Here is a 16,271-nt window from a genome sequence, read left to right as displayed (position 1 = left end):
ATTTTACACTGCACTTAAGAAACTTATAAGTCACCTATATGTCTAACCCTCACTTAGTGAAGGTTAGGTGCAAAGTTACTAAGTGTGAGAGCACCCTGGCACTAGCCAAGGTCCCCCCACATTGTTCAGGGCAATTTCCCCAGACTTTGTGGGTGCAGGGACACCATTACACGCGTGAACTACATATAGGTCAATACCTATGTGTAGCTTCACAGTGTTAACTCCGAACATGGCCATGTAACATGTCTAGGATCATGGACTTGTCACCCCGAAACCATTCTGGTATTGGGGGGACAATTCCATGCATCCCCGGGGCTCCAGCATAGAGCACGGGTACTGCCAAACTAACTCTCTGGTGTTTTCTCTGCAGCTACCACTGCTGCCAACCCTCGGACAGGTTTCTGCTCCCCCTGGGGCCTGGGCAGCCCAGTCACAGGAAGGCAGAACAATGGATTTCCTCTGTGAGAGGGTGTTACACCCTCTCCCTTTGGAAATAGGTGTTAAGGGCCGGCCTGAGAGGAGTAGCCTCTCCTGGCCTCTGGAAATGCTTTGAAGGGCGCAGATGGTGTCCTCCTTGCATAAGCCAGTTCACAACGGTTCAGGGATCCCCCCAGCCCTGCTTTGGCACAAAACTGGAAAAAGGAAAGGGGAGTGGCCACTCCCCTGACCAGCACCTCCCCAGGGGAGGTGCCCAGAGCTCCTCTAGTGAGTCCCAGACCTCTTCCAACTTGAATGCAGAGGTGTGAGGGTACAATGGAGACTTCTGAGTGGCCAGTGCCAGCAGGTGACATCAGAGACCCCACCTGATAGGTGCTTACCTCTCTCTGTAGCTGATCCTCCTCTGAAGGCTATTTAGGGTCTATCCTGTGGGTTTCTCGTCAGATAACGAATGCAAGAGCTCACCATAGTTTCTCTGCACTTCTCTTTTCGACTTCTGCCAAGGATCAACCGCTGACTGCTCCAGGACGCCTCCAAAACCGCAACAAGGTAGCAAGAAGACTACCAGCAACATTCTAGCGCCTCATCCTGCCGGCTTTCTCGACTGTTTCCTGGTAGTACATGCTCTGAGGGCTGTCTGCCTTCACCCTGCACTGGAAGCCAAGAAGAAATCTCCTGTGGGTCGACGGAATCTTCCCCCTGCTAACGCAGGCACTAAACTTCTGCATCAGCGGTCCTCTGGGTCCCCTCTCATTTTGACGAGCGTGGTCCCTGGAACACAGGAACTGGATCCAAGTGTCCCGACAGTCCAGCGGCCCTTCTGTCCAAATTTTGTGGCGATAAGTCCTTGCCTCCCCACGCCAGACAGTAATCCTGTGTACAGTGTGAACTGCAGCTGCTAGGTCTTCTGTGCACTTCTGCAAGACTTCCTTTGTGCACGGCATAGCCCAGGTCCCCAGCACTCCGTCCTGCATGCCCAACTCGCTGAGTTGGACTCCGACTTTGTGGAACCCTCTTTTGTTGTGCTGAGAAGACCACCATGCTCAGATCTTCTGAACGCCTGTTCAGTTGCTTCTGCGTGTGCTGTCTGCTTCTGTGTGGGCTCTCTCTGTTGCTGAGCACCTCCTCTGTCTCCTCCTCCAAGGGGTGACCTCTTGGTCCTTCCTGGGTCCTGGCAGCACCCAAAATCTTCAACCGCGACCCTTGCAGCTAGCAAGACTTGTTTGCGGTCATTCTGCGTGGAAACAACTCTGCATCCTCAAGGCACCGTGGGACATCTTCTGACCAAAGGAGCAGTTCCTGGCACCTTCCGTTGTTGCAGAATTTTTGGCTTCTTCCACCCGGAGGCAGCCCTTTTGTACCTTCATCTGGGGTTTAGTGGGTTCCTGCCCCCCCCGTATACTTGCGTGACTCTTGGACTTGGCCCCCTTCCTTTGCAGGTCATCAGGTCCAGGAATCCGTCTTCAGTGCTTTGCAGTCAGTTGTTGCCTTTGCAGAACCCCCTATCTCGACTTTACTGTCTTTCTGGAGTAGTAGGGTAACTTTACTCCTACTTTTCAGGGTCTTGGGGTGGGGTATCTTGGACACCCTTGGTGTTTTCCTACACTCCCAGCGACCCTCTACACACTACACTAGGCCTGGGGTCCCTTTGTGGTTCGCATTCCACTTTTGGAGTATATGGTTTGTGTTGCCCCTAGGCCTATTGCCCCTATTGGATTCTATTGTGTTCTACAGTGTTTGCACTACTTTTCTAACTGTTTACTTACCTGATTTTAGTTTGTGTATATATTTTGTGTATTTTACTTATCTCCTACAGGAGTATATCCTCTGAGATACTTTTGGCATATTATCACTAAAATAAAGTACCTTTATTTTTAGTAACTCTGAGTATTGTGTTTCTTATGATATAGTACTATATGATATAAGTGGTATAGTAGTAGCTTTGCATGTCTCCTAGTTCGGGCTAAGCTGCTCTGCTATAGCTACCTTTATCAGCCTAAGCTGCTAGAACGCTACTAATCTACTAATAAGGGACAACTGGACCTGGCACAAGGTGTAAGTACCCCAAGGTACCCACTATAAGCCAGGCCAGCCTCCTACATGGACTAACCCCAGAAAGATGTCTTTAGACCACACAGCACCCAGATTATTCTACAGCATCCTGTATCCTCTGCATCAGGACCACACAATAGAAGTCTATGGCAGTCCTTGCATAAAGTGTAGCACTTGACTTGAGACTGCTTTGGTTACCAGGTAACTGTCCAAATACTAATTATTTCCACCCCTCCGCGACCTTCTTCCTGTTAATTGGCCACCCAGTTCACTCTGGAATCGAGAAACTCAACTCTTCAAAACTTTTAGAAACTTTCCAAACTTTGCTGTTACTAATGCATGTTTGCACTTTGGACTAAAAAGCTGACATTTATGTTTTACTTAAAAATCTGTATCTCTGGAACCCTACGGACGTTTTTGCTCATCTTGTTGACAAAAAAAATCATAAAAATATCATCAATTTTTATAAATTGGTGGTGGATTTCTTTTGTGTTGTGCTACTTTCTTGTTCTGTTGTTTGGTGCATGTAAATACTTAACACTAGTTTGTTTGTTTAAGCCTTGCTGCTCAAAGCCACAGAGTTGACCTAGAGGCTTTACAAACCAGCCGGAATGAACTCAAGATGGGATCCTGAGTGTATTACATGGTGAGGTCACGCAAATACACAATATAATACACAGCAAGATGCACAGCTCTAATTTCAGACATGTATATTTTATTCAATTGGTAAATTGCTTTTTGTTAACCCCTTCTGTGCGGAGGACAGCTAGCAGCTGCCCTCCGCCACGGTGCTTGCATTCGGAGGACGACTCCCAGCCATCCTTGCCCACGACACAGAAAATCCCACTGGGGCCCACTCCATAGGGGTTCCCTGCTCAAAGAAGCAACCTCAGGAGCTGGTTCTTTTATGCTGATGTCATTTCAATGAAAACAAAAATGAAATGAGCCGATCAACTCATTTCACGTTCTCTGCCTCGATGCTCGCAGGTCTATTTCAGCCCTCCGAGCACCGAGGCAGACAATAAAGGTATAATTTCTTTAGGAAAGGGAGAATCTCCCCTCCCTAGTGGATTCCTGCTTGTGGATCGCCGCAGGAGGATGATCCCCAAGCAGGAACCTACCACTAGACACTAGGGATTGGTGAGCGGCCCCTTGGTCAAGGGATTTTGCCTTCCCCCAGGCATTTTTTCACAATGTTCATAACCCGATTCCCCCCCGGGGTGCAGATGGAGGCAGAAGCGGAAAGATGTGGTTAGTAGGAGTCTCCATGCAAGGGCTCCCATTATCCTTGGTTTGATCCGTTCTTGCCACTGCACTAGCACCACCACGCAAGTAGGGCTGTATTTTTATTGACACAAGTGGGGCAGTGCTTGGTGGTAGGAATTTTTTGGCTTCCTGCTATTCTGGAAGGTTCCTTCACAGAAGTGGAATGAAAATGCATGATTTCAGGCAACGTTGGAGGTTTGCAGGACTTTGTGGTTAAATAAAACCTAATGGCATCCAGGCAAGTCATGCTATCCTGGGTTGCCATTTGTGTCAAATTCGTTTTTTAAATGTACAGGTTGCCTAGGTCTCTCTAGGTGCTGGCTGAGCTGTGGTCCAAAATCTAGAGCTACCCACATCGGAAAAAGAGTGTCAGTTTTTGTTGGAGAATTAGCTACGCCTATGTTGCGTTTTGGGTCATGTCCTGTCTGTTGCGGGCACTACTTCTACCCACACAAGAGAGGTACTGTTTTTATCAGAAGACTAGGGGGAATGCCGGGTGGAAGGAAATTTGTGGCTCCCTGCAGATTCCAGAACTTTCCATCACAGAAATGTGAGGAAATGTGTTTTTTCTTGTCAATGTTTGACATTTTCAAAGGATTCTGAGTAAACAAAAATGTGGTGAGAGCCACTCAAGTCAGCCCACCCTGCATACCCCTAGGTTTAAAAAATGTACAGGTTGGATAGGTTTCCCTAGGTGCTGGCTGAGCTAGGTTCCAAAATTTAGAGGTACCCACATTGAAAAAAAGAGGGCCCGTTTTTGTTGGAAGAATGTGCTGCATCCATATTTCATTTTGGGCTATTCCCTTTCACAGGCGCCAGGCCTACCCACACAAGTAAGGTACCATGTTTATCGAGAGACTTGTAGCAGCATAGACTAGTAGAACATTTGTTATTACCAATTGGATTTCACTGTATTTGTGCCTTTGAAATGTAAGCCACTGTATAAGAAAGTTACATTTTGAAAAATACCCTCCAAATCATACACTGGTAGGATACCTACAGTTTCAGAAATAAAGAAATAACCATTGCTCCTAACTCTATATCTTGTGTCCATTTCAGAAATAGATACGTTTCCTTGGTACCCATTTTTCAGTCTGCCTGTTTTGCTAAAAGAATTGGTCTATTACTCTGTACTTAATCAAAAGCCTTTTTGTGCTGTAGCTCAGGTGTTTGCTCTGGGTAGCTTGGGTTTTTAGAGAACCTAAAAACCCTATATATCCCCCCAACCAAAAGGATCTACTGGACGTAATGGCATATTGCTCTTGTCAATCAGCCATTGTGACAAAAAGTTACAGATAAAAATGTTGTTACCAATGCCCACTTTTTCCTACTCATTTTCAGTTTTATGAAGAAAAAAACAGATACTTTTATCTGGGGCACTTTTTCTGGGTTTTTTTTTTCAAAAAACTCAAAATTGTGTTATTTTTTTTCCTATTTTCTCTGACCCCTGCAGGGGTATATCATTAGAATGCCCAGGATGTTTGAAAAAAAGGACACAAATTTGACGTGGATAGCTTTTATAATGTTATGAAGTCCTAAGCGTGAACTACCCCAAATAACCAAAAAAATGCTGAGCACTGGGGTTGGGGGGCAAAGTCTTGAGGCAAAAAGGGTTAAAGATGGCCGAGGTACAAAAGTGCTGTAATATGTTTGCCCTACATGATGTTCTGTACTTGATCAATAGCTCTCCCTCCATATATGTTACTGAATCATTTGAGCAAATTTACCATAATATTTGCATTCTGTCTCTTCTTCGCAATATGATCAGGTCATGCAAGGATGTTATCCATAGTCAGGCCATAGTCATAGCTACTTACATAATCAATGCTACTACCGTTGATTTTCCCTACGGTTTTTATATTTTTAGTTAATTTTGGCCTTCTGCGCATGATAACTCTTGCTTTCCCCAAATTCATGTTTAAGTTGTTAGCCATGTTGTAGTTGTGATGTTTCTGCAGTTAACTTGGCCAACCAGAGGGGGTTAAAGAAAGAATTGGGATATCATCAGCATATGCTGAATATGAAGTTAGCTTCAGATCAAGTACTGGGGCTAGACCCTCAGGATTGTCAAGATGTAAAGACAAGTCAGCTATACCAGGAGAAATAACACAAAGGTGCTAGAATGCAACATTGTTGGAGACAGTTGGAAGTGGTCCATCTAGGGGAAAGGGAGTTCTCAGGCCACCTTCTTTGGAACCATGCATCTTCGTGGAATCGTACCAGAAAGAGCAGCAAGGTATCATTTATGCCCCAGGTCCTCAATTTCGTCCAGAGTTTACTGCGATTTACAGTATCTGATGCTGATGAAAAGACAGTGAAGCAATCTTAAAGAAAGATGTTTTCTTATAATTGGATTAATTTTTTATTTCAAGGGTAGAGCAACCTAATCTAAATGTGGTATGGTTAAATGGAAGAAAGTTGGAGTTAGTCGCCCAATCGAAGACTTTATTCAGCAGAAACTTACCGACCACCTTCCTTTTGGTGTCTAGGAGTGAGATAAGACAGTAGTTCAAAGATTCGCTGCTACATCCTTTTTATACAGAGCATGAATTATGGATTTTTTTTCGAGTAAAGTAAATAGACTCTGACTCCAGAAATCTGGTTCCAACTTCAGAATTTTGACTGTAATTCCATGTGGACCTGCTGCTATAGAGGATTTGACTTTTATAATCATTAGAATTCATATTAATCTTAAAGTCCTGATTTTCATAGGTTGAAAGAATGATTTTGTCAATGGCACCAGAGCCGTCCAGTTTGTTGATGTGAGCAAACCATTTGTTGAAAGGAGCGCAAAGGTCAGAGGCGGCCGTATGTCAGCCAGTACTGTGCCATATTATATTCCAGAATCCCTCCGTGTCTTTTCACATTGTGGCTACAAACAACTGTGCCCGTAATGTTTCTTGAAATTTTCTATGTAATTATTTTATGTTCATTTTTTGCAATCTTTTCTCCTCCTTAGTCTGTCTATCCCAGTTTTAGGAAGGAACGTTTTTGTTAAAATAAAAAAACAACAACAAAAAAACACTCAGTTGTTTCCGGTGTTATCTTTTCATGGAGATGAAATCAAAACACGTTCAAAAGTTGTTCCCGGTCTTTGAACTAGTTCAAAGCGAGATCGGATTGTGAATTATCTAGATTAGACCAACGAGTGATTAATCCTTGATGTTTTAATAAACTAGTGTTGAGCATGGATTTTTATTAGATCGAAATCCGATTTCACACATACATGCTGCAGTCAACAAACAAAGATGATAATAGTCCGCCCTGAAGTGCTTAACAAGTATTACTCATTTGTAGTGAATACAATAATTTATAACAAATGTCTTTTGCTGCATGTGGTAATGGAAAAAACAATAAAGTATATACTATAAATTAGAAAAAGATGTTTTACACTGTGCCTTAACGGGGTGCTGCGTTGCCTGTGACTTTAATATGATTTATGGTTATCTGTACCTTATAGCGGAGCTAGGGATGGATGTGCCTTTAAGATAATGCAGGGCCATCTTCTGCATCTGTCTCTGAGAAGATGCAGGGCAGATTGTACCTTAAAGAGGGACTAGAACTTGAGGCTGTTCTATGTTTAAGAAGATCCCTGTCTAACAAGATTCAGTGCAATCTTTGCCCTTCAGGGGGTGCGAGGCTGTTCCTGTTTGCAGCGGGTGCAGTGGTAACTGTGCTTCTAGGATTGGGATGGCCTAGTTACTACTGTACATTACTGTACCTTGAGTATGACGTTTGACTGTATGTGTTTTAAGAGGATGCAGTGCTGTATACGTCTTAGATTGTCTCAGGGCTACCAATAAGAGAATGCAGGGCTGGCTGTGTCTTTAATCAGATGCAGGCCTCTATGAATACTCAGGGCTGCCTCCTGCATCTGTCGTTGAGAGAAAGCAGGACTGGCTGTGCCATTAAAATGGATGCAGGGTTATCTGTGCTATTAGTATGATCTTGGGGGTTCTGTGGTTTTAAGAGGATGTAGTGCCATGCGGGCCTTAGAGTGTTGCAGGGCTACCTGGCGCCTTTGCTATTAAGAGCACGCAGGGCTTGCTGAGTCTTCAAAGGGATAAAAGGCTTTAAAAGGTTTGGAAAATAAATAGGGCTCCCTCCAGCATGCGTCTTTAGAAGGATGAAGGTCTGGCTGCGCCTTTAAAGGGAAGGGGTTACAGTGGCGACTGTCCCTTTAATAGATGCAGGTCTGGCTCCCGTTGAACCCTCAAAGAGGCTAGCGGGCTGTGTGTACCTTTAAAGGGATGCAGTGTCGGCCGTATCTTTAATGGGATGCTCGGTCGGCTACGTTGTCCTCATCCTCCTGTCTCTGGCCCGCACGCCAGGGCGTGCCTGTCCCTAAGGAGCCGCCCCGGGGGAGGCTGTGGGCGGGGACAGCGGGAGGGCAGGCTGCCTGCGAATCCCTACTCAGTCCTACTAGGAGCTAAGACAACACCAGGCATAGCATTAATACATTAAGAATATCGCAGAGCGACAGAACTAGCCGCTGCTCCCATCAAAGACCATCATGCCAAGAAGAGGAGGCAAACGTGAGGGACGTTAGGGAGGGCTCTCTTGCACTTGTTTAAAGGGGCAGTGCTTAACACGGGTTTAAAGGGCCAGGCATGCGCACTCGGCCTCGTCCCCTTCTCCTCCCCCTTGTCAATTTCCCAGCGCCTGTAATTAGCCAGCTGGGGACAGCGGAGAAAGGACAGAAGGGCCATCCTCCTCATCACCGGGGGCCGTCGGCTGAGCGGGAGCCCCCCCAGAGCCAGCTCCATTGTGCACCAGGCGGATGGATGGCTGAGAGACCCTGAGGTGAGTGGTGCTGCAGGGAAATGCGACTGAAGAAGATGGGTGAACGCTAAGTGATGCTCTGTGATTGCTGCCTTCCATGACTGAGGACTCAGGATCCACCGTGGGGGGGGGGGGGGTAGAATCCGGTCCGACAGAGGTCTGGAGGTTCAGAGGGAGCAGGTATGTGGAGAGGGAGGTTTTGAGAAATGTCCCGTGATTCCTGCTTGACAGTTATGTGTGAGTGAGGGCGATGAGATGCTGTGTATTTTCTTCATGACATGGCGGGCTGCTAAGAAATGCTCTGTGGTCCCTGCCCGCCATGGCTGGAGGTGGTATCTCCGTGATCTGTGTTGAAGATGGAGAATAGGGAGGCCTGTGGTCACCGCCTGACATGTCTTTGGCCCTTCTTGGAGGGGGTGTTGGATCCAGGGGTAAGAGATGCTCTGTGATTGCTGCTGCCTGCTATGGCTGAGGCTGCGGTGGGGCAGTGGTGTTCTGTGGTGTCTATCTGCCGTGGTCGGGGTGCAAGGGGTTGCAGTCATGCCCACAGTATAGGTGATCTGTGCTGCCCACCTGCCGTGGTACAGGGTATTAGGAGCCCGAGATTGTCTATGCAGCCCATCTGCCATGGTCCTGGATGTTAGGGGGGGGGGGGGGGGGGGCAGAGATGGCCTGTAATACCCACTTGCCGTGGGGCAGGGTGATGGGACAGGAGTGGAGTTCCAAGCTGTACCAGGTGCCGTGCCTCCTCAATGCCCTGCTTTGACCTAAACATTGAAGCTGAAGGTGCGCATGTGCGGGGTCGGTCAGCACCTGCCTTCCCACCAACGTCCCCTCTCGAGTGAAGGAGGAAGGTTGTGTTGGGGCGCTGGCAGACGGTGAGGGTTGGTGAAGGGCCGGATACTGCACGCAGCGTGAGGGGCAGCTCCTCTGAGGGATGGTCTTGCTAGTGACTGGGCCGGGGGCTCTACAATTAAGGACGCGTCTTGAACATGTGCACTAAAACGTGCGTAGAGTGCCCCCCACCCACACATTTACAAAGAATCCCGACTGCAGCTGGCGTACGTGGCGGCTGCTCCGTAACATAACACATCATGGATAAAGCAAACACTCCTGGGGGTTGCAAGATTTAGGAAAGCATATGAAGTATAAGCAGGAACGCCATAGATCCTAACATTTTTACACTCATTGTTCAGAAAACGATCAGTGTTTTTGCATGAAAAGTAGAGGACTTGAATACAGGGCCCGAATGGGGCATTTTTCAGTGTCTCTTTTAATATACTACAGGGTCGACTGCTTTTCTCCTGTGTAGGGGGCGTTTAAATGTATTTGTAAAACGAAAGTTGGGGTCTTTAACACGACTGCATGCTGTAGAGCACGAGTTCTTAGAGGGAGGTGTACCTTGTCTTCCAAACAAGGCAGCTTCTCCTTGTGTGTCCCACAGTAGGGCACGCACAAGACGCGATGAAGCGCATGCACGTCGACGCGCGTGCATTCAGCGATCCACGTGTGCCCACGCCGAGGCTAGAGGAGGGAGAGTCAACAAATAAACAGGGGGCCGGGGCAGAGCCAAGCCAAGGGTCCAGCTCGGATCTTAGCCGAGTCCTGAAAATATTTGCTATGTAAGTCATACAACACACTTGATGTAAAATTTGATAATGTCTCTTTGAAATTTAGAAAAGTGTATTTCTTTAACAGAAACTTTGTCAGCAATAGGGCATACTATAATGCTGCACTGAGAAGTACTTATTAAAAGTGTTCTTTTTCCGCAATGGTAGTCTGAACTCACATATTTGAAACTGCTTTCATACGTGATAATGAAGAAAAAACTTTGAATGCGATAAACCATTTGCCTGATAATACAATTTAAGCAGGGAAGGTGCGATGGTTTTATGGTGTTACTTTTTACAGGTCAGCCAATAAGTGGGCATCTGTTTTTCTTTTCTTATGCCAAGGCTTTGTTTTTACCTCAGTGCACTATTCAAAATATAGTGCACACTCAACTCGAAGGTTATTGGAGCGCTTTACATGAGCACCAGTTAATTTACACAAGGTCACATGCATTGCTTATAGGTATGGGGAGATTAAGTGATTTGCCCAGAATCACAGAATGTTGAGTTGACACAAGGACTCGATATAGCTCTGACCATAAAGCAACATCCTGGCTAAAGGGAGGCAGGCAGAAGCCACATGAAAGCTCAGCTCGCTATGGGCTTGAAGTTTCAACAGGACCTCGAGCTGAGCTAGGCTTCAGGCTTCAGCCTGGCTCGAGTTTTCGAGTAGCTCACCCACCAATAACTGAGACACATACAGAGATGCACACAGAGGTGTGTGCAGAGACACAAAAATGCAGTGACACACAGATCAGCATTAGTGTGCACAGTTGCACATTTATACACATCGGCATTTTGAGGCACATAGATATATAAGTATATATATTTTTTCGATAGCGTGGGTATTATCCAAATAAGTGTTAGAGCACTTTATAGAGAAGTGAGGAGGGGTAGTCTGGGATAGCCTGACTTACAAAATGATGATGATACTACATAATTACATCACAGAGGGAATTGTGAAGTAGGTATATATGTTGGTATGACTGAGCCTAGCGTGATATGAATATGTGGGATAGAGTACCCCTTGTCATACATTATAAGGCTATTGAAAGTCACCAAGGAGATTTGTGACATGTAGAAGAGAAAGGCTGAATGTATGTCAGTGGGTACTTTATTCCTCATAATGTATGATCAAACCATCACCCTCACAACAATTAACTTAAATCCTTGGTGTGTTGATCCGTTATGGAAGAGATAGGGTGTTCACAGCCATGCATAATACAAGTGCAATCTGTAGTGTGAAATTAAACACATCAAAAAGCAGTTATGTATTTGTTGCAGAAATATACTATAATCAGTTTAGTACAAGTCAGATTAAAATAAAAAATACACTGTTTCTCAGATTGTGTAGAAATACATCTTTCCTATAATTACTTAAAGCCAGCAAACAATAAAGATTGCTATAAATGACTCTTTTTTTGCTGATTACTGATCATCTGGAAAAACAGAGCAGAAGAAGGAAAAAACAAGTTTCGTTTTTGCTGTTTAAACATTTGCGGTAAATGTGTCCTGTGTCTTGCCATTCCTCTTGGCTGCTGACTCGGTCACCAGGCTTTGTGGCATCAGAACTCAACTTTAATAAATTATTACAGTAAAGCAACAACTTCCAATTCCAGTGCTTTAAAGGTGATGGAAACTTTTCTAATTGTGCACCTTCCTGGGGTGGGAGCCATTTAAGATTGATCAAGATTGGTATCCGGTGCCTATGGTTTCATGTGTCTGTTACTGATCTCCCACATTGATCTTGTGTATTGAGGAGTGCTCTGAAAGGGCCTACCGTAATTGCATGTAGTCCTTAGAGAATGGCTAACCCTATACTACTCGTGATCATGGTACAATTAATGCCTGTGCTGTCGGTTTCAGGTCTTCTGATTGAGTTAAGCAGTATTAGCTGCCATGTTGGTTATGTGCGGGTGTGTCTACGTTGAGATTGTCATAGGTTGTAATGCCAAGATATTGAGCATACACCTTCCCAGAGGCATACTAAGGTACACACGGGTGCATACTGAGACACAAAACACCCTATGCACATGCACAGATGTACACGTGTACACCTGGAATCCCACTCTCTCACACACACATACACACGTGCACTTTCACACATACACAGGTTCGCAGACTGAAGCATTGATATATAGCAAGTGTGCACTGACTTACATGTGCATTAAAACTCACGCATAGCTACACATTAGTGTATCTACACAGTACCCGTTTGCAAATTGAGACAGGAATGCATAGATACATATAAACATATTGACACCCATATGACCATTGACGTACACACACAGGTGCAGAAAGAACACATGCACACAAACTCACACTAGTGAACACAGATTCACTTTAAAGTATCAGTTTCACATTGAATCACTCACAGTGCTACAACAGTATTTTGAAACACAGTTGCACTTTAAAACACTCAGTTCCAGGTTGAAATGGACAGATGAACACCCATTTATATATACAACGATGCCCACAAATACCCACATATGTACATTGAAACATTGGGCCACACACGTGCACGTTGAAACAGCACTTTGACGTTGAAACACTGACAGTTGCACATCAAAACACAGATGCGCACGTTCACATTAAAACACACACCGATGCAAACTGAAGCGCACACACTGGGCCTCATAGACGCACATGTACACACAGTAGAACTCCCGGACGCACAAAGGCTCGCTGACGCCCCCACCCCGCCCCCGTTAATGCTTGATTGGATCAGGAGCAGCGGATCAGGCCTGGTGAGTCAGTGCCAGCCCAGCCTGGATTAGGTCGATGGCGGTCGGGTGCCGTGGGACGTGGGGGAGACCAGCTGGACTCCTATCCAGGGCTTGCCATGTTGATCAATAACCTTGAAGGATGGAGAAGACATCACCCTTCCCTCCTCCCACCCTCCGTGGCTGGTCCTCTCTGAGTCTGCTTGAGGACGTCAGTCATCCTGGCCCCACCCCCTCGCTGTCCCTAGCCCTGGACAAGGATTCAGATTAAAACCGGTTGGTTTTTAATGCCTTCCCCTTACAGCTCGGATATTCACAGGCTGAGATATGACTGAATCCTACAATAGTTAATCCTACACTCGTCTGTGCCGAGACTCACTCAAGCCTCCTGTAGCCGAGCGCGGAGGCAAAAATGACAATGGCTTGGACGTTATCTAGCGCACTGCTGAAGTTCAAGCTCCCCTTGGCGCTTTCACGACACGTCACTTGGTCATTCTCTAAGTCTAAGGAATTTTAAGGTAGTTCGTCCACCCCTAAATGACGCGCCATTGCCTCTGCAGATTATCATTACTGAAATTGGGTGGGAATGGGGCTTATTTTTTAGCCCTATTTGTATTATGAGTCTTTAGTCCAGATCAATAGTGAGAAGGAAGGCGGGTGACAAAGTCAAACAGTGACAGAGAGAAAGTAGGGGTGAAAAAAATCCTGCAAGACTGAGAAAAGTTTGAGTACATCACGTGCATTTTTTAAAAATAACACATGACGAGAATTACTATTACTCAAACTAACCGTCCTCAGTCTAGTGTCCGTAGAAAGCTGGAGGGCTACGTTGGACTTGTCGGCATTTTTTCTCATAACCTGTAGATCGCTAGCTGCTACAGCCCAGCGTCAGAGTTTTGGTGCTGACTACGGTAGCATGTGAAAACAACTACTGCAAAAAGGTCTTTTGCAAACCATAGACCACAAAACATATTCTATCAAAATCTTAATCTAACATAAATATCTCCATACAGAAATTTAGACCTGTACCCCAAATAACTTTGGGCTGGAAGTAGAAAAGAAAATGAACCAAGTCCTAATATTTGTGCTTGGGGAGTTTGGCCGGATCTTCTAATAACATATGGTGGACATATATGTAGGGAGATATTTCTCGTTGTGATCTTGACAGTCTCAGTTTTAGAGTTTGTGTCTGCAAAAGATGAATTTATAGTCCACTTTTTGCAGTGAACCACTGAATGAAACTTTTCCTACCTCATAATCCGTTTTCTCTTTGATAAGCAATTTTTAGGAGGTCTCACAGATTTAGATAAAATGTAAAGACAGACGCAGACCTACCTGGAGTGGAGAGCACATGGGTACATGCAGCGTTGCACAAGATGAAATAGCCTCTGATTGAAAGGATTACATGCAAAACACTTATCACACTAGGAGTGAGTGACAGATTTGATATGGTGGCTACAGCTCAGAAAGGGTCTCTCAGCCCTGGTCTAAAATATTTGCCAAACAAGTAAGGCAACAACTTGTTTCATAGCAACCTGCACATGAGACAAGATTGCATTTGGGAATCACTAACCTGATCTGATGTTCACGTCAAGATCGCGAGTTGCAACCCGATTGGTAATGTTTGTACTCATGTAGGTGGGAGTCTGTTGGCATAGGCATTTGTACACTAGGCAATGGATTTTGAATGTAAAAACTCGCCATTATCTAGAGAGCAAGCTGGTAACCTCCCAAATGCCTCATGAGATGTTCGAATGATCTCGATGGTTCATACTGAAACCCTGCACCCACCTTATGAGAATCCTATACAAGAAATGTGTCAAAAATTGATTGGTCTAACATTTTCACCATAACAGATTGTGAATTTATCACAACTGTATTTGTAGCATTAATCCGGGCTTCTAGGGAAGCCTCCTAATAGCTAAAAGAGTGCTTCCCTAGACGATATCTTCTCATGAACAAAATTAAAATGTAGGGTCAATGTGGGACTTGTGTGGTCTTGGGTTGCGGCCTTCTCAAGTCCATGGATCATTTGTGCTCCCCTGACACTTGTTGTTTACTGGGCTTCAAATGAGAAGGAAACTTGCTCTTCTCCTCGCTACTGGAGATCCGGGCCACTGTTTGACCTACAGCCCTGGCACCCACCCACATGACCTTACTTTAAAAGAGTGTGAGGCAGTACTTCAAAGAGCCCCCCAAAATTGGATGGCTAAACAGTGATATAACATCATCTTTGACATGATGAGCAATGGCATCTGAAATATGTAACAGCCCTTAATTAGTGTGTGTGGGGGAGGGGGGAATGTGGGCATCTCTTACCTGAACCTATGTCATTTTTGCTAAAATTGAGTTGGGCCGCTGCTCAGCAGCCCCATGTTAGAGGACCACACAGACCTGGCTACCACGCAGCTTCTGTTCAAGGCCATCCTGTGTTTCACTGCTGCTTTGTGTTTAGGGGGATTGCGATGGGCTGAGCAGGGCTCCGGTGAAAGGAAGTCATCCCCAGAGTTTGGCCTGAAGCTGAAGACTGTGTTCTGTGGACTCTTCTCTCATACTGTAGATAGGAACACAGCAGAGAGGAAGGCCCCGGGGGTCTTTTAGTGTCTTCTCAATTTATATATACATCCCAAAAAGGGATTCAAATAGTCTCTAAAGGTCCCAGTAATGTGTCAAAAAGCACCGTTTTTTTTGGTGCTACCTAATGAAAGATATTTTGAATGAGGAGTGCTTTATATGTTTTAGATAGTGTAAGGGAGAAAAAAACTGACAACATACCTTCTCCTTTGCGCACCCAGAATCCGGAACATTTCTGTGTCCATCAGGACGTCGGCTACCTTTCTTCAACTTAGGAAAGAGCTAAAGATGCACCTTTTTAAAGAATGCTGCATCATGACATAGTGACAATATAGTTCTGCAGTCAGAATCTAGCACCCCGCCCCTCTCTACCTAGTTTCACTTTCTGATTATATATCTGCTTTTGATTCTGTACAGCGCTCCACTGTCGCATCTGTCTGCGTAGCTTGAAGTGGAGGGAGACCTGGAAAATGCTCAATGTGTTTAGTTAATTCAAGTAAATAAATACTGTGCAGTACTTATGCAAGAATGTGTCTGTAGGGCATGGGGTCTTAAGAGGAGGCCACTCGGGAGGCTCAGGAGTACCATATACCGGTCCTTCCTCAGAGAATGGGTGGTGAATTTATCAAGCCGTCTCCCACAAGGAGATGTAGAGGTGAACAGCAGTAACAGAATTTGGGTGGGCCTGGGAGAGGCATAGCGGAGAAATGAGTGTTAGAGAAAATACTGAGTTGAACGCAAAAGATCTACTTTGTTGCTGCAGGCACTGAACTGTAAGATCCAGTGGACTTGGTTCTCTTAGTCTGTATACGTATGGGGAAAGGGA

At 45.3% G+C, this 16,271-nt stretch overlaps 1 protein-coding gene across 2 annotated transcripts in view; it reads left to right on the top strand.

Annotated features, from left to right (window-relative positions):
- Window positions 1-8,320: 8,320 nt before the first annotated feature.
- The window catches only part of MAP3K12 (mitogen-activated protein kinase kinase kinase 12), a 291,349-nt gene continuing 283,398 nt past the window's right edge, over window positions 8,321-16,271 (top strand). Inside the window, exon 1 of one of the 2 annotated variants that reach the window (XM_069230972.1) lies at window positions 8,321-8,559. The gene's annotated coding sequence lies outside the window, so the exon portion shown is untranslated. The remainder of the gene's footprint in view (window positions 8,560-16,271) is intronic. The other variant, XM_069230970.1, reaches the window with a different exon arrangement.

The sequence above is a fragment of the Pleurodeles waltl genome, chromosome 4_2, assembly GCF_031143425.1.
Source record: "Pleurodeles waltl isolate 20211129_DDA chromosome 4_2, aPleWal1.hap1.20221129, whole genome shotgun sequence".
In the NCBI taxonomy this organism is placed as follows: domain Eukaryota; kingdom Metazoa; phylum Chordata; class Amphibia; order Caudata; family Salamandridae; genus Pleurodeles; species Pleurodeles waltl.
This window is presented reverse-complemented; position numbering and strand designations above follow the sequence as displayed.